This window comes from Symphalangus syndactylus, chromosome 12 (genome assembly GCF_028878055.3).
Source record: "Symphalangus syndactylus isolate Jambi chromosome 12, NHGRI_mSymSyn1-v2.1_pri, whole genome shotgun sequence".
Classification (NCBI taxonomy): domain Eukaryota; kingdom Metazoa; phylum Chordata; class Mammalia; order Primates; family Hylobatidae; genus Symphalangus; species Symphalangus syndactylus.
Window position 1 is genome coordinate 82,269,459 of NC_072441.2, and position 19,514 is coordinate 82,288,972.

At 43.6% G+C, this 19,514-nt stretch overlaps 1 protein-coding gene across 8 annotated transcripts in view; it reads right to left on the minus strand.

The window, feature by feature from the left end:
* GATAD2B (GATA zinc finger domain containing 2B) overlaps positions 1-19,514 on the minus strand; it is a 121,654-nt gene that overhangs the window by 71,793 nt on the left and 30,347 nt on the right. For 3 of the 8 annotated variants that reach the window (XM_063626501.1, XM_063626502.1, XM_063626499.1), the window contains one exon: positions 18,968-19,099. The exons of the other annotated variants lie outside the window; for them this stretch is intronic. The gene's annotated coding sequence lies outside the window, so the exon portion shown is untranslated. The remainder of the gene's footprint in view (positions 1-18,967; positions 19,100-19,514) is intronic. 8 annotated transcript variants of the gene reach the window in all.

The window sequence follows — 19,514 nt, forward strand, 5'->3', positions numbered from 1 at the left end:
GGCTGGAGTGCAGCGGCGCGATCTCGGCTTACTGCAACCTCCACCTCCCAGGTTCAAGCAATTCTCCTGTCTCAGTCTCCCAAGTAGCTGGGACTAAAGGCACACGCCACCATGCCCAGCTAATTTTTGTATTTTTAGTAGAGACAGGGTTTCATCATATTGCTCAGACTGGTCTTGAACTCCAGATATCAGGGGATCCACCCGCCTTGGCCCCCCAAAGTGCTGAGATTACAGGTGTGAGCCACCAGGTCCAGCCTATTTATTTATTTTTGAAACAGGGTCATTTATTTATTTTTGAAACAGGGTCTTGTTCTGTCACCCAGGCTGGAGCACAGTGGCTCCATCACAGCTCATGGTTCACTGCAGCCTCAAACTCTCAGGATCAATCAATCTTCCCACCTCAGTGGGAAGTCCCTCCCAAATAACTGGGACTACAGGGACATGCCACCATGCCCAGCATTTTTTCTTGTAAGCAAAGATGGGGTCCTGCTGTGTTGCCCAGGCTGGTCTCAAACTCCTGGGCTCAAGTGATCCTCTTACCTAGGCCTCCCAAAGTGCTGGAATTACAGGTGTGAGCCACCACGCCCAGCCAAATTTAGTCTCATTATTTCTCTTCTGATTTCTAGAACTTGCTTCATAGGTCACTTTTCTAGGAAAAGACTCTGATTAGACCAGGGGCATCCAATCTTTTGGCTTCCCTGGGCCACAACGGAAGAAGAACTGTCTTGGGCCACACATAAAATACACTAACACTAAAGATAGCTGATGAGCTGGAAGAAAAAAAAAAATTTCGCATTCAAAGCTGTCCTGGGCCGCATGCAGCCCACGAGTTGTAGGTTAGACAAGCTTGATCTAGACCATGGGGTTCTTACAAACTTCTTCTGTAAAGGACCAGATAACAACATTTTAGACTTTGTGGGGCAAGTACTAAATTCTGCTTTTGTAAGCAAGTGGGTGTGGCTGTGTTTCAACAAAATTTTATTTACCAAAACAAGCAGCAGCTATAGTTTGCTGACTCCTGATCTTGATACAGGTCAATCAACCCAGTCTAACTCAAAGACCTACCATGAGTTTGGAGGGGGAAAAAAAAAAAAAAAAAAAAGGTAGCCACAAGCTGGCTAAAATAAACTAGTAAGAACAATGAAAATAGTATAAACAAACCCAACAGATAGAAATACCTATCTTGCTAACATTCACTGAGCTCTTACTATGTGCTAGGCATTGTGCTAAAGTGCTTCACAATGCATTATCTCATTTAGAACCTCTGGAGATATAATTATCCTCCTGTTACAGATAAAAGAAAAACAGATAAACTGAGTAACTTTACACGATTTCACAGTCCAGGCCAGGCGCAGTGGCTCATGCCTGTAATCCCAGCACTTTGAGAGGCTGAGGCGGGCGGATCATGAGGTCAGGAGTTCGAGATCAGCCTGGCCAATATGGTGAAACCCCGCCTCTACTAAAAAATACAAAAATTAGCTGGGTATGGTGGCATGTGCCTGTAGTCCCAGCTACTCAGTAGGCTGAGGCAGGAGAATAGCTTGAACCCGGGAGGCGGAGACTGCAGTGAGCGGACATCGCGCCACTACACTCCAGCCTGGGCAACAGAGTGAGATTTCGTCTCAAAAAAAAAAAAAAAGATTTCACAGTGCTTAAATGGCTGGGCCTGGTTAAAACACAGGACTGTCTTACCTGAGTCAATGTCCTGAACCATCGTACTATGCTATCTATATTGACATTTTTGGTTTCTGATCCAACCAGACTGGTAAGAGAGTAATTCTTATAAAAGACTATTATTGCTTATATGCTCTTACAGTGTCTTTTCTGTATCACTGAGTTTACTACACAAACCTTTGGCTCACATTCTTGAAAGAAAGAGCCCAGATGACCTTGCAGTGGGTAACATACTGTTCAGTAATATGCACCAAGGATTGTAAAGGTCGCTACGCTTAAATGTGACAAGTTAGAGTGTGCTGCCTAGAGGTAATGAACAGGAGGTAAACAGCTTTCTCCTACTGTCACCTTATAAATCAGCACAGAAGTTCTGACATACACAACAGTAAATGTGCCAGACAATCATTTAGAAAAGGTGATACTAGAGGTCAGGCGTGGTGGCTCATGCCTAAAATCCCAATACTTTGGGAGGCCAAGATGGGCAGATCACCTGAGGTCAGGAGTTCGAGACCAGCCTGGCCACATGGTGAAATCCCATCTCTACTAAAAATACAAAAATCAGCTGGGCATGGTGGCAGGCACCTGTAATTCCAGCTACTCGGGAGGCTGAGGCAGGAGAATCACACGAACCCAGTGAGGGGAGGGTGGTGGGTGGAGGTTACAGTGAGCCAAGATCATGCCACTTCACTCCAGCCTGGGTGAAAGGCGAGACTCCACCTCAAAAAAGAAAAAAAGAACAGGTACTATTAGAATGAAAGGTTCTTTGCACTGGCCCATGCCTATAATCCCAGTACTTCGGGGGGCTAAGGCAGAAGGACTGCTTAAGGCCAGGAGTTTGAGACCAGCCTGGGCAAAACAGTGAGCCTCTGTCTCTACCAAAAATAATAATAACAAAATTAGCCAGGCATGGTGACATGCCTATAGTCAGTCCTAGCTACTTGGGAGGCTGGGGCAAGAGGATCACTTGAGCCCAGGAGTTCAAGGCTGCAGTGTGCTATGATCACACTACTGCACTCCAGCCTGGGCAACAGAGTGAGACTGTCTCTAATAAATAAATAGAATTAAAGGGACAGACGTGGCCAAAGGGCAGATTTCACATACACTTCAAAACTACTCTTCAGCCACTCCAAAACAGCAATTAAGGCCTATGAGAGTTAAGAAAAAAAAAAAAAATTTCTAATCTATCCATTAAGAGAAGGTACTAGTTTATGTCTTGCTGATTATGACTACATAATCACTAAGATTATCCTCACTAATCTGGCTCCTAACATCAAGAGAAAAGGTAAAAATAAAGGATATAGCTGGGCATAGTGGCTCATGCCTGTAATCCCAGCACTTTGGGAGGCTGAGGTGAGGCAATCGCTTGAGCTCAAGAGTTCCAGACCAGCCTGACCAACATGGTGAAACCTCGTCTCTACTAAAAATACAAAAATTAGCCGGGTGTGGTGGCATATGCTTATAATCCCAGCTACTCGGGAGGCTGAGGTGGGAGGATCACTTGAACCCAGGAGGCAGAGGTTGCAGCGAGCCGAGATCATGCCACTGCATTCCAGCCTGGGCAACAGAGTGAGACTCCATCTCAAAAAAACTTTAAAAAAAAAAAAAAAAGGGTAATTATTACTTCTGAGAACTAGGGAATCCCACAACAACAACGAATGAATCTTTACCTAGCCTCTAGGTTGTAGCAAGTTTGGTCTGTTGCTATTTTGTTTTTCAGTATTCAACAGACTAGGAAATAATACTCCTTAGTTTACTTATAAAGAGACTTAGAAAAGTGGGCTCCAGCTCCTTGGGGTGGGGAAATAATTGCAGAATTGCAGGCAGCCTGGGGAACAAGCAGAACAACCATTGTGGTAGGTCCCATCCTGCAATCTTTTTTTTTTTTCTTTTTTTTTGAGACAGGGTCTCACTTTGTTTTCCAGGCTAGAGTGCAGTGGTGTAATCATGGCTCACTGTAGCCTCCCACCCCAGCCTCCTGAGTAGCTAGGACCACAAGCACATGCCACAACTAATTTTTTGTAAAGATGGAATTTCCCTCTGTTGCCCAGGCTGGTCTCAAACTCCTGAGCTCAAGCAATTCTGCCTTGGTCTCCCAAGGTGCTGGGATTACGGGTGTGAGCCACTGTGCCCAGCTCATCCTACAATCCTTAAAGAAAGTAATAACCTCATATTCACTTCCTAACAAAAGGAAAAAAAAGCACAGATATTTACACCAAAAAAATCAGACATTCACAAGATTATTGCTTGTAAAGATGTGGCAAGAAGAGAAATTTACAGGCTTTAACAAAAATATACAAGTTCCCAATCAAATTAAGGAATTTCCTCTAGACTGCAACCTGATAAAAACTCTTACTATAGGATTAACGAGTTTGAAAGTTCCCTCTCATTCCAAACTCTTCCCATCAGTGCTGTTATTCTGAATGGTCAGAAGCAAAAATAATTCACATAAAACCAACTGTATCAGTGTGACCCATACTTTATTCCTTTTTTTTTTTGAGACAGAGTATTGCTGTGTCGCCCAGGCTGGAGTGCAGTGGTGCAATCTGGGTTCACTGCAACCTCCACCTCCCAGGTTCAAGAAATTCTTCTGCCTCAGGCTCCCAAGTAGTTGGGATTACAGGTGGCTACCACCATGCCTGGCTAATTTTTTTTTTTTTTCTTGAGACAGAGTCTTGCTCTGTTGCCCAGGCTGAAATACAGTGGTGCAATCTCGGCTCACTGCAACCTCCGCCTCCCGGGTTGAAGCGATTCTCCAGCCTCAGCCTCCCGAGTAGCTGAGACTACAGGTGCAAGCCACCACGCCCGGCTGATTTTTTGTATTTTCAGTAAAGACAGGATTTCACTGTGTTAGCCAGGATGGTCTCTTATCTCCTGACCTCGTGATCTGCCCGCCTCGGCCTCCCAAAGTGCTGGGATTACAAGCATGAGCCACCACACCTGGCCAATTTTTGTATTTTTAGTAGAGAAATACCTGGCTTTTTGTATTTTTAGTAGAGAAAAACCTGGCTTGTTGGCCAGGCTGATCTCAAACTCCTGACCTCATGTGATCCACCCACCTCCGCCTCCCAAAGTGCTGGGATTACAGGCGTGAGCCACCGCTCTCGGCCCCATACTTCATTCTTTAATATACTTTCTCATTTTCACCTAACACAAAAGCTGCTTCATAAATATCAAACCTAGGAGGCACATAAAGAGAATTCAAGAAAAGACATCAGGCCGGGTGCGGTGGCTCACGCCTGTAATCCCAGAACTATGGGAAGTCAAGACGGGCAGATTGTGAGGTCAAGAGATTGAGACCATCTTGGCCAACATGGTAAAAACCCCGTCTCTACTAAGAATACAAAAATTAGCTGGGCATGGTGGCGCAGGCCTGTAGTCCCAACTACTCAGGAGGCTGAGGCAGGAGAATCGCTTGAACCCAGGAGTCGGAGGTTGCAGCGAGCCAACATTGCCCCACTGCACTCCAGCCTGGCGACAGAGCGAGACACTGTCTCCAAAAAAAAAAAAAAAAAAAGACATCATACTAAACTGAGCAGAATTATAATTTCTAAATGAATGCTGATCCCCTAATTGCCAATGAAAGATACAATCACTACAACCGAACCCCAAAATTGTAACACTTGCAATGCATGGACACTTAAAACAATCTCTAATTTCTCCTTCCTTCCATATGCTGTTTGACTGTCCTTTTGTACAATTCTAACTCTGGCAGATGGCAGGGAAAGAATACTGCATTTTGGTAATATCATACTAAACAGAAAAGAAGAAATAAAGAAAAAAGAGGGGGAGTCTCAAATGAGTAGTTAATAGATATTACTTGCTCTATTATCTGGCTTTTTGCTTCTCCTTAAGAACAACTCCTCTCTCCCACCCACCCTTGTACCCTTGGTAAATCTGAATGATTAGAAAGTCGGCCAAGCGCAGTGGCTCACACTTGTAATTCCAGCACCGTGGGAGGCCGAGGCCGGCAGATGACTTGAGGTCAGGAGTTCGAGACCAGCCTGACCAACATGGTGAAACCCTGTCTCTACTAAAAAAAAAATTACAAAAATTAGCCGGGTGTGGTGGTGGGCACCTGTAATCTCAGCTTCTCGGGAGGCAGAGGCACGAAAATCACTTGAACCTGGCAGGCGGGGGTTGCAGTGAGCAAAGATCACACCACTGCACTCCAGCCTGGGCTACCAAGTGAGACTGCCAAAAACAAACGAACAAAAAACAAAAAAAACACACAGTGTGGCCTGTCCCCTGCCTCCTTGCTCCTCATCCCTAAGTATCTTAACAAACTACAGCTGTAAAATCCAGGAGGCATTTCTCTTTTAATCATTCTTTTCTCAAGCACATACACCTTTGAATGGGAACAGAAAGAAGAGACCCACCAGCCTGGACAACACAGGAAGACCAAATTTCTATAAAAAATACAAAAATTAGCCAGGTGTGGTGGTACACGCCTGCAGTCCCAGCTACTCAAGGGGCTGAGTTGGGAGGATAGCTTGAACCCAGGAGGTCGAGGCTGCAGTGAGCCGTGATCACATCACTGCACTCCAGCTTGGGTGACAGAGACCCTGTCTCAAAAAAATAAAAAAATAAAAAAGGAGATCCAGGACAGTTACTACTTCCACTAGGAACACGGTCAATACCACTTGCACACAGAAGCTCTCTCATTTTGCCACAACACAAATACCTTTTTTTTTCTAAGACAGCAAGGAAAAAAGTGTATGTGTGGGTGTGTCAAAAGGGTCTTTTTCTTGCTCTAAGCCTCCCCCCTCCCTCTCCTTGTCCATCAGCCCAAGCAAGAAGAGATGACGCAGGCCGGGCGCGGTGGCTCAAGCCTGTAATCCCAGCACTTTGGGAGGCCGAGGTGGGTGGATCACGAGGTCAGGAGATCGAGACCATCCTGGCTAACACGGTGAAACCCCGTCTCTACTACAAAATACAAAAAAATTAGCCGGGCGTGCTGGCGGGCGCCTGTGGTCCCAGCTACTCGGGAGGCTGAGGCAGGAGAATGGCGTGAACCCAGGAGGTGGAGGTTGCGGTGAGCCGAGATCGTGCCACCGCACTCCAGCCTGGGGGACAGAGAAAGACTCCGTCTCAAAAAAAAAAAAAAAAAAAAAAAAAAAGAAGAGATGACGCAGACTTCCTTATATAATGGCCTGTGATTTCCTAGACTGCAGGCCTTTCCCTTTGTGTTCTGTATACACTTACACACACGAGCGCGCGCGCACATTCTCATTGCTTTGCAGCCCCTGGCATGATGCCAACACTCAGTCAGCTGGTTGACTCCATTCACAGAGCAGGGTTGGAGCTGACATGGAAAAGAGGAGGGGTAGAGAGGGTAAGGGGGAGCTAGAACCATCACTGCTACAGACAAAAGAAATTTTTAAAAAGGGGAGGAAGGAGAAAGAGAAAACCTTAATATAACACTCTCCTTATTGCTTCAGCTTGAAGACAACTAGAAGCCAGAGACCCTTACCATTATAGCAAATGGATGAAGCAGAGGGAAAGAAGATCCAAACCAAAAGGAGCTTTGTATGAGAAACAATAATTCTGCAACAAAATTTTTTAATGCAACAGTGTTTATTACTTCAACCCCATCAGAAACCTCGGCGTATTACCTTCTACACATAGCCAAAAACTACTAGAAAGAACTCAAAGAGATTTCGAGTTTCTGCTTTTAGCAAAGAAAAATAAGGGTTGGGGAAGGCAAGACAGTTAAAAGTACTTAAAGGTATACATTTTTCCGTTCCTTCCTCTAGCTTCCAGAAAAGTGTGAGAGATAAGAAATACAGAAAGAGAACAGAAAAAGGAGGAAAATAATGAGATGGGTTTAGGTTTTCTTCGTGTATGTGTGTGTGTGTGTGTGTGTGTGTGTGTGTGGAGGGTCCCTTTTCTTTCTCTTTTCTATCGTCTCTTTTCTACTGTAGAGAAGCTCTTTCCGTAGCACAGAGGTGGCCCCCAAGCGTGCCAGCCCCCTTGAGAGCCCTGCGCAAACCCGGTCTCCAAGCGGGCACTGCCCTGCCAATCACATGGCGTACTGCTATATTAAACAAAAGAAACAGAGGGATGCTTACTTTTACCCATGATGCCTAGCGGGGGCAGGAGGGAGGGAGAGAAAAACCAGTTGTAGCCGGTTTATAACCTCAGGACATGGAATTATCTCTTAATTTTTAAAAGTCATTTGTGGTACAAAAAAGTCTGTTAGTCTCCCCACCCTAACTATCCCCCCATTATTGTGGCCTAGTGCCAAACTTTGCCTTCATGAATGAGAGCTAGTTTCCTCTCAAATCATGATGCTTTAACTGTTTAGTTTCCAAAGCCAACATCCAAGATAGGAAATCACAGCATCAATACCAAAGCACACCCCAAATTACAACAAAATGAAGACATACTGCCCACCAAACTTCTTTTCTTTATCCCTATTGCTAGTGCTAGGCAACAGGTACTAATAAGACAGCAGGTGTATTCACTAATTTTTCTTTTTTCCTGAAGCTGTCCTACAAGTAGGACATCTGATTTAACCCGATCCATTGACACCGTTCAGGGCATCTGAATCCGCACCTAACACAAAGCAAAGCAAGGTTTCACAGCAAAGTAGTCAAGATAGTACCCATGCATTCTTTAAAAACAGCTTAGGACTTTGTTATGTATACCTTAGTGCAATTAAAAAAATTGTTAATGCTTTAAGCCCAGCCATAGTATGATTGCAATATTATTCCACTTTCCTGTGTCATAGCTAGAACACTTTAGTCTTTGCATTCTAGCACCTCCTCACCTACCATATCCCACTTACCACACACACATCCCTATGTCATTCTATAGACAAATCCAGATGCTAGACATATCTAAGCCTGGTCTCTGATTAACCTTCCCTTTTCTGTTTTAGAGCAACTTGTTCCAATCATTTTATAAGGGTTTTCACTTCCCCAAAGTGCTGATATGGGGTCAGAAAATAATGGGGAAGAAATCTAAGCAAACCAAAGAGGAAGAAGGGCAATGGTAATTGTTTTCTTGGAGATCTATTGGCTGAGGACCTTTGCTCTAGGATCTTTGTCTATCTGATCAACTAGTTATAAATCGTAACAAGGAATAATAAGGGGGGAGGGATTTTCTTACTTTTCAAACGATATCTCCCATGAATATGTCATTCCAAATGCTTGCCTCATTTGGACCTCTGAAACTCACATCATAATTACTGCCTCCATCAGAGTCTCTCACAAAGCCCTTGTTCTTCTCAAATATTAAAGTTTCTAGCAAATACGGAGAAAAATAATCTTCACCCTACGCAAAAATATTATTTCTAAATAAAAGTTTTCCTGAGCCATATAATATTAACTTCAATTTTCAGAAAATTAACACTGAGCTACATCGAAACTAAGTAGTACTGGCCACTGGCATAAGAAATTCAACAATTTACAAACTACAAAGGAAAACCCTTTATCTACAACACAAGCTGAGCTTCAAGTGGTTGATACCATACTATCTCAGTCACAATAAGGTGCTCTTAATAGGAGACCATCAGAGGTATCCAGATCTAGACACTGCTATCATTTTACAACATAAAGGAAAACATGATAAATGTGGCAAGCAAAATAGATTATGTCTTCTCATTTATCACATTTCCACAGGAAACCAATTATGAATTTTAAACTGAAGCTCACTAGTTCCATGTTGATGAGGGTAAGTATGATTGTCTATTTTTTAACAACTCATTCAAAGATAATTCCCACGTAAGTCTGAATACATCTGACTGCACTGGTCTTTTTTTTTTTTTAATCAGTTTTTAATATAAAAAGCTTAGATACAATTAAGCTGTCTGTAGCAATTACCATTGATTGCCATGAGTTAAATCTTCAACATTGTAGAGGCTGAGGCAGTACTCTACGTTTACTGTATCTCCCTCTATATGTTGGATTGATTAGTAGGCCAGAGGTACTACAGATGCTCTCAAGCCAAGAGGTATCTTCAGAGCCTTGGAAAATTAAAAACTATATAGTAGGCAGAGACCCTACTCTTTTCAGCTCATACTCACCAAAAACCGAAGTACTTAATTGTGTGAGGTGAAAACTAAATTTAAAAATACTTCCCCTTTGCCGGGTGTGGTGGCTCACGCCTATAATCCCAGCACTTTGGGAGGCTGAGGTGGGCAGACCACCTGAGGTCCAGAGTTCTACACCAGCCTGGCCAACATGGTGAAACCCCATCTCTACTAAAAATACAAAAATTAGCCAGGCGTGGCTGGGCGCAGTGGCTCATGCCTATAATCCCAGAACTTTGGGAGGCCGAGGCGGGCAGATCACGAGGTCAGGAGATCGAGACCATTCTCGCTAACACGGTGAAACCCCATCTCTATTAAAAATACAAAAAAATTAGCCAGGCGTGGTGGTGGCGGGTGCCTGTAGTCCCAGCTACTTGGGAGGCTGAGGTGGGAGAATGGCGTGAACCCAGGAAGTGGAGCCTGCAGTGAGCCGAGATCGCTCCACTGCACTCCAGCCTGGGCGACAGAGTGAGACTCCACCTCAAAAAAAAAAAATTAGCGGGGCGTGGTGGCAGGTGCCTGTAATCCCAGCCACTAGGGAGGCTGAGGCAGGAGAATCGTTTGAACCTGGGAGGATGACGCTGCAGTGAGCCGAGATCGCGCCACTGCACTCCAGCCTGGGGGACAAGAGCGAGACTTCATCTCAAAAAAAAAAAAAAAAAAAAAAAACCAAAAAAACTTCCTCTTGGTAAATATTACCAACTTATCTAAAGAATACCAAATTATCTAAAGTTAAGAAAAAGATCTACATTCACTGAACATTTAATGCACTAAGCCAGGAAGGTAGGATCTTTTCTCCATTTTCTTTTTATTTATTTCTTTTTTTTGAGACGGTCTCACTCCGTTGCCCAGGCTGGAGTGCAATGGTGCGATCTCAGCTCATTGCAACCTCTGCCTCCCGGGTTGAAGCAATTCTCCTGCCTCAGCCTCCCAAGTAGCTGGGATTACATGGGCCTGCCACCACGCCCAGCTAATTTTTGTATTTTTACTAGACACAGGGTTTCATCATGTTGGTCAGGCTGGTCTCAAACTCCTGGCCTGAAGTGATCCTCCCGCCTCGGCCTCCCAAAGTGCTGAGATTACAGGTGTGAGCCAATGTGCCCGGCCCTGTTCTCCATCTTCTGGATATGGAAATTAATTCAGTGGAATTTTAAAAAGCTTAAATGAAGTCACTCATACAGCTCACAATTAGAGGATGGCTACAAAGCCCGTATGCTTTCCACTATACCATGATGCCTTGAGCAGTTCTCCAGGGTAACCATGCTTGCCTTGCCAATCTCCACTTTACCCACTGGATTAAAGAAAATATTAGCCAAATATGATGGAAGTAAAAACATATAAACTCTCTGACGGGCATGTATGATCTCCACTCATAGATAATTTCACCCAGGACTACTTCTGAAAAGCTAAGGACATGAGCTTCAAGTCAGTGACAAGTAAAGGAAAAATATTTAAATTTTAAAAAAGGGGCCGGGCATGGTGGCTCACGCTTGCAATCCTAGCACTTTGGGAGGCAGAGGCGGGTGGATCACCCGAGGTTAGGAGTTCGAGACCAGCCTGGCCAACATGGTGAAACCCCGTTTCTACTAAAAATACAAAAATTAGCTGAGTGTGGGCTGGGCGCGGTGGCTCACATCTGTAATCCCAGCACTTTGGGAGGCCAAGGTGGGTGGATCACGAGGAGATGGAGACCATCCTGGCTAACATGGTGAAACCCCGTCTCTACTAAAAAGACAAAAAAATTAGCCGGGCGTGGTGGCGGGCACCTGTAGTCCCAGCTACTCGGGAGGCTGAGGCAGAAGAATGGTGTGAACCCAGGAGGCGAAGCCTGCAGTGAGCCAAGACGGCGCCACTGCTCTCCAGCCTGGGCGACAGAGCAAGACTCTGTCTCAAAAAAAAAAAAAAAGGAAAACTAAAGATCTAAAGGTGTACAAACTAGATACAAATAGAATTTGATAAATGATGTCTGGGAGGATCAAATCACAAAGAATAGCGTAAGAAAAGAGGTGATATCCAGGCTTAGGCAACAGAGTTCAAATTGATTGCAACTGAATGCTTAAAGGTACTCCTACAAAAGAAATATAAACTTCATAGAACCACTTAACAAAAACTCAGTAATATCATAAACTGGCAAAAACAGTCTTTATCTTTGCCCTTTACAAATTTTATAAATAACTTGCTAAATCTTTGTCCCCATTTTAACATACAGTTATGTGTTGCTTAACAACAGGGATACATTCTGAAAAATACATGATTAGGCGATTTCACTGTTGTGTGAACATCGTAAAGTATATTTAAACAAACCTAGATGGTATAGCCTATTGCTCCTAGGCTATAAACCTATATAGTCTGTTACTATATTGGCAATTATAACACAATGGTAAGTATTTGTTTAAACATATCTAAACATAGCAAATGTATGGCAAAAGTATGATGTTACAACCTTATGGGACTACCATTACGTGGGGCATGACTGTATATCCTTGGACTGAGCAGTCAGATCAGTATTAGAACCATTACAAAGGCTGACAAATAGCTTTTTTCCTTTTTTTTTTTTTGAGACGGAGTCTCGCTCTGTCACCCAGGCTGGAGTGCAGTGGCGCTATCTCGGCTTAGTGCAAGCTCTGCCTCCCAGGCTCACGCCATTCTCCTGTCTGAGCCTCCCGACTAGCTGGGACCTCAGCCTCCCGACTAGCTGGGACTACAGGCACCTGCCAGCACGCCCGGCTAACTTTTTTTCTTCGTATTTTTAGTAGAGACGGGGTTTCACCGTGTTAGCCAGGATGGTCTCAATCTTCTGACCTCATGATCCGCCCGCCTCAGTCTCCCAAAGCGCTGGGATTACAAGCATGAGCCACTGCGCCTGGCTGAAAAATAGCTATTTTTTTAAAAAGCCAACATTACACTGAAACACGGCTAAATGGTTAACTTACACTTAAATTATTCACTGGTGTCCAATAAAACAAGCCAAAATTCGTTTATCTAGCTGCTAGTCCTCTTCTACCTCCTTATAGTCCTGTCTGCTTTGAGTGGGTCTAGTCTATTTGGAGAAATCAGATCATGATGCTTCAAAATTACTATTACAACAACAAATCAGATCACAGAACAGCCAAACCCCATTCATATGGTCAAAAAGTTACATTTTTTCTTCATTAAGCGGAAAATAGCTCAACTAGTCAAAAGAAAACATCAATTCTTCGGAGATGAGGATTCCTCTCCACGTTTAGAAATAGTATACCAGGCAATCAAGCACTAATACAAAGAAAACCATTTGCTTTCCCAATCACTGATACACAATCGGGAATTACACCCAAGCTAATGTGCACTGGTGAGTTCTCTGGAAAAAGGCAGTTTAGTCTAACAAGGGTAGTCAGTTTTTAATCACCTGGGAGTTACAAATCAATGACTGATTGATTGACAAGTGAAGTGTCTACCACTATTTGGGAAAATGTATTTATCAAAATTTTGGCTAAAGTAAAAACTAGGTACACTACCTTATAATGCAGAATACGGACTGAGTCTTAACACAGACACAAGAAATGAGAACAAGACTTCAAGTCCTGAGACAGCATTTAAATTAGGGAGTACTGTTCTTCTCAAAGTAGTACTCCTATTTTATTTTTTTTTAAAGAGACAAGGTTTCGCTATGTTGTCCCAGTGGCTGGGGCTAAGGTGTGTGCCACTGTACACAGTCAAAGCATATTCCTTAATGTGTTAACTCATTATGGGTTTACAGGAAGTAAGATAACTGTAGAGGCCATAAAGACTTCTGTTGATTCAAGTATTGCAAATAAGCATAAAAAATTACTGCAGGCTGGGTGTGGTGGTTCATGCCTGTAATCCCAGTACTCTGTCTGGGAGGCCAAGGCGGCTGGGATCACTTGAGGACAGGAGTTAGAAACCACCGTGGCCAACATGGTGAAACCCTGTCTCTACTAAAAATACAAAAATTAGCCGGGCATGGTGGCAGGCACCTGTAATCCCAGCTATTCAGGAGGTTAAGGCAGGAGAATCACTTGAACCTGGGAGGCGGAGGTTGCAGTGAGCCGAGATCACGCCACTGCACTCCAGCCTGGGCAACACAGTGAGGCTGTCTCAAAAAAAATTACTGCCATACACTACTCAATGACTTAATCATCATACAGGAATAGAAAGTAAACGGATCAACTTTTTCATTTATCATATAGCACAAGATGTGTCTAGGCCAGTCTCTTCTGTAAGGGTGGTATACATTTTCCTAAGGCAACTGGGGGATTCCACTGCCTATCATTGGAAAAAGAAACATGAAAATCATATAGAGCATTATATTAGTATTTAATACCTACAGAATAATTTCTGTCTTCCAAAAGACAAAGTATCTCTAGTAGTGTCTACAAGATACCACCTAACTAGAATAGTCCTAAATCCCTAACTTATTCTCATCCTGTATCAGCAGCATGCTATTGATTCCCAGTGATGAGGTGTGCAAATACTTCATTTCTTAATACTTGATTGCTGATTATTTTCATTCACTCCGATCTGCACCTTCCCTCTATCTTTGCAGGAGGACCAAGTTCTTTTTAGGCAAGTCACAAGTGTTCATACTTATCTGACAATAAAAATTAAACTTGAACATCTAAATGTGCTAACAACTGTTATCAACTAAGTGCCACAGACGAAAGAGAAAAGTAGTTTTAGTAGTCACATTTATCTCTTTTGCCACAGATTTTCTAAGCACTTGAGTTCTACTTTTTGGCCTGGCTTTTTGCTAAGTATCTAAGTGTCTCTTCCTCTCTAGCCTTCCAAGAGTAGAAATCCCAGCCTATCAACAGTTTCACTTAGAGCTTCAGACATTTTACTGTACCTTAAGCTTCTCATCTTTCACTTCTGTTGTGAAGGTTGCTCTTATCTTTATCCTCTGAAATCATAAACAATGCAAAAAAGAAAAAAAATACAGCTACCCTCTATATAGTGACGTTCTACTCAATCTCTGACTTAAAAGAGCCCCAAACCATGAGGAGTAATAATAGAAAACCTAAGATTAAAAAGTTATCACAGCCATACAGTGACTTCCATAAATCTTTTAATTTGCCCTCCACTTTAATAATCACCTCACTGAATTGCTATGTTCAACAGGCTATGCTAGAACTAGATCTAATTACTGAATAAAAATAGAATATATCAGGCCAGGTGTGGTGGCTCACCTGAGGTCGGGAGTTCGAGACAAGCCTGACCAACATGGAGAAAACCTATCTCTACTAAAAATACAAAATTAGCAGGGCGTGGTGGCACATCCCTGTAATCCCAGCTACTCAGTGGGCTGAGGCAGGAGAATTGCTTGAACCCAGCAGGCGGATGTTCTGGTGAACCGAGATCATGCCATTGCACTCTAGCCCGGGCAACAAGAGCGAAACCCCATCTCCAAAAAAAAAAAAACAACAACAAAGAATGTACCATGTATAATTATAAATCACTCTGGGCAGGCAAGTTCAGAATTTACTTTACTCAAACTTGGTAGACTTGTGAGCCATCCAGTTATCGGAATTTCAAGACAATCACACAATTAACCCCCCTCATAATTACACTAATGAGAAAGATGGAGACAACATAAAAGGAAACAGCTGGCAAGAGGAAAGTTGTAGATGTGTGAAGGTCAGATTTAAAATACACTCACATGTTACTTATTTTCATATGTTCTCTGTATTTTCAACATTAAAATTAACTGTAAAGCACAGCAAAATGTTAGTAATTTTTGAAGCTTGTGATGGGCACATGAAAGTTAATTACTTTGTACTCTATTTGGGTATGTAAGTTCTTCAGAATAAAAAATTAAAAAAAAAAAAGAAGTCACAGTAAATTTACAAACGTCTAGATTACCAATAGAAAGATAAGAGGCCAGCGGGGCGCGGTGGCTCACGCCTGTAGTCCCAGCACTTTGGGAGGCCGAGGTGGGCGGATCACCTGAAGTCGGGAGTTCGAGACCAGCCTGACTAACATGGAGAAACTCATCTTTACTAAAAATACAAAAAATTAGCCAGGCATGGGGGCATGCCTGTAATCCCAGGCACTCGGGAGGCTGAGGCAGGAGAATCACTTGAACCCGGGAGACAGAGGTTGCAGTGAGCCAACAACAACAGCCTGGGCAACAAGAGTGAAACTCTGTCTCAAAAAAAAAAAAAAAAAAAAAAAAACAACACAAAGATAAGAGGTCGGGTGCGGTGGCTCACGCCTGTAATCTCAACACTATGGAAGGCCGAGGCAAGCAATCACAAAGTCAAGAGATCAAGACCATCCTGGCTAACACGGTGAGACCCCGTCTCTCCTAAAAATACAAAAAATTAGCTGGGCGTGGTGGCACGTGCCTGTAGTCCTAGCTACTCAGGAGGCTGAGGCAGGAGAATCGCACAAACCCAGGAGGCAGAGGTTGCAGTGAGTCAGGATCACACCACTGCACTCCAGCCTAGGCGACAGAACAAGACTCCGTCTCAAAAAAAAAAAAAAAAAGAAAGAAAGAAAGATAACAAGAAACAGGCTTTCTTGCTTCCCAGCCAGCCTGGCAGCTGCTCTTGGTTGGGGGCCATCCTGAACCTAAGACAGAAAGCTGGTGGCTGCAGAGGATGAAAATGCGGCTGGAGTTGATCAACTCTAGGCTCCAACTTATTTAAAGTGAAATTGGTCATCCTCACCAACAAATGCCCATCTTTAAGGAAATCCAAAATAGAGTATTAAACACCATGTTGGCCAAAACTGGCATCCATCATTACAGTGGCAATAACTGTAAGGCATGTAGAAAATACTAGAGTTTGCACACTGGCTATCGTTAAGCCCGGTGATTCTGATATCATTAAAAGCATGCCAGAACAGACTGGCGAAAAGTAAACCATGCAAAATTTTTCTTTAATAAAATGTGCCAACAGGTGTGGTGGCTCACGCCTGTAATCCCAGCACTTTGGGAGGCCGAGGTGGGAGGATCACCTGAGGTCAGGAGTTCAAGACCAGCCTGACCAACATGGCAAAACCCCATCTCTACTAAAAATACAAAAATTAGCCAGGTGTTGTGGTGGGCGCCTGTAATCCCAACTACTCAGGAGGCTGAGGCAGGAGAACTGCTTGAACCTGGGAGGCGGAGGTTGCAGTGAGCTGAGATCGCACCATTGCACTCCAGCCTGGGCGACAGCGAGACTCCGCCTCAAAGAAACAAATAAAAAAGGAAAAGAAAGGAAAGGAAAAAGGGAAGGGAAAGGAAAAGAAGGGGTGAAAAAAAAAAGGAAAGGGAAGGCAGCCAGGAGTGGTGGTTCATGCCAGTAATCCCAGCATTTCAGAAGGCCAAGGGGGGTGGGTCACCTGAGGTCAGCAGTTCAAGACCAGCCTGGCCAGCATGGTGAAACCCCATCTCTACTCAAAATATAAAAAATTAGCTAGGTGTGGTGGCGGGCGCCTGTAACCCCAGCTACTTGGGAGGTTGAGGCAGGAGAATTGCTTGAACTCAGGAGGCAGAGTTTGTAGTGAGCTGAGATCGTGCCACTGCACTCCAGCCTGGGCAACAAGAGTGAAACTCCATCTCATAAAAAAAAAAAAAGAGGTGGGGGGGGAGAGGCGAAGGGAAGGAAAAATGGGAGGGGAAGGGTAAGAGGAGGGAAGTGTGGGGAGGGGAAGGGGAGGGAAAAGAAGTAGATTAAGTTCTGTCTCCAAAGAAAGAGATGTCCTTTTTTACTATAAACTTTTTCCAACTGTGAATTCTCTACTATGTGCATATATCACCTATCCAAAAACTGACTAAAATTTAAAAATAAAAGTAATGGCTAGATTTAACATAATTACTAAAAGACACAAGCACAATGAAAATTAGGGGCAGAGTTTATGGCCGGGTGCGGTGGCTCACGCCTGTAATCCCAGCACTTTGGGAGGCTGAGGCGGGCGGATCATGAGGTCAAGAGATCGAGACCATCCTGGACAACACGGTGAAACCCCGTATCTACTAAAAATACAAAAATTAGCCAGGCGTCGTGGCAGATGCCTGTAGTCCCAGCTACTCGGGAGGCTGAGGCAGGAGAATTGCTTAAACCCAGGAGGCGGAGGTTGCAGTGAGCCGAGATCATGTCACTGCACCACTCTAGCCTGGCAACAGAGTGAGACTCCGTCTCAAAAAAAAAAAAAAAGAAAAAAAAAGAAAAAGAAAAGACAATTAGGGACAGAGTTCCCAGGCCTAACTAGAAGCAGCATAAGTCACTCACAAAACTCAAGAGTAAAATAGATAACAAGACTATTATAGTATATAGAACACTACCACTAGTTAAGGTAAGACACATTAAGGCTAAAGATCAGATATCTAGGAAAAAAGATCTAGCTGACCAAATATTAAATATACTAATAAGTATTGCCTCCTATTGAATCCAAGGGAAAAATAAATAAACTGATAAGTAAAGGGGTCTTTCAGGGTCAAAGCAGCATCACTCACCTAGAACTCTCTAGACTGTAGAGGGATACATGAATACATAGCTGCTCATAACAATTGACTAGTAAATGGTCAAGGAGTTTAAAATCAGAATTGATGGATAAGATATGCCAATGTGAAATTCTGGACATTCATTGCTTCTGTCCAACAATATTATAAAATAATTTTGTCATCAAAATGGGCCCAACATTAGACAGTATCCAGTAGACTTGTAAGAAACCTTTTTTTTTTTTTTTTTTGAGACAGTCTCCCTCTGTCACCCAGGCTGGAGTGTAGTTGTGCCATCTCGGCTTACTGCAACCTCTGCCTCCCAGGTTCAGGCAATTATCCTACCTCCACCTCCCAAATAGCTGGGATTATAGGCACATGCCACCACGCCTGGCTAATTTTTGTATTTTTAGTAGAGACGGGGTTTCACAATGTTAGTCAAGCTGGTCTTGAACTCCTGACCTCGTGATCCACCCGCCTCGGCCTCCCAAAGTACTGGGATTACAGGCGTGAGCCACCGCGCCCGGCCAAGAAATCTTCTTTATTGAAATGAGGGAAGAAAACATTCATGCAGAGGAGTGGATCAAGTTCTGTGAAGCTGTACCTAAACACAGTACAAGAGGAAAAACCTGTCTGGTCTGGATTTTACCTAGAGGAAACTTCTAGCAGTCTATTAGCTGAGATTTGCCCATTAGCATTGATGAGCACATGGAACCTACAGGAAAAACAGTGACACTTTTCAATTCGGTGACATAAAGATTTGTCAAAATTCTGACTGTTGTTACTAGGATTTGGTATAGTAGGCAGGTTTATCATTTTACAGGGCAGTAAATATTCACCTTAAAAAGTTTATCCCAGCTGGGCATGGGCCGGCTCACGTCTGTAATCCCAGCACTTTGGGACTGAGGCAGGCAGATCACTTGAGCCCAGAAGTTTCACACCAGCCTGGGTGACATGCCGAAACCCAGTCTCTACAAAAAAAGACAAAAAGTTAGCTGGGCAGGGTGGTGCACACCTGTAGTCCCAGCTACTCAAGAGGCTGAAGTGAGAGTCTGAAGTGGAAGGATTGCTTGAGCTGCAGGAGGCAGAGGTTGCAGTGAGCCGAGATCACAACACTGCACTCCAGCCTGGGCAACAGAGCAAGACTCTGTCTCAAAAAAAAATAAAATAAGTTTACTCCTTCCCCTAAGTAAATCTGAACTTTTAGAAGTTTATTCTTGGCCGGGCACACTGGCTCGTGCCTGTAATCCCAGCATTTTAGAGGCCAAGGTGGGTGGATCACAGGGTCAGGAGTTCGAGACCAGCCTGGTCAACATGGTGAAACTACATCTCTACTGAAAATATAAAAATTAGCCAGGCGTGGTGGCAGGTGCCTGTAATCCCAGC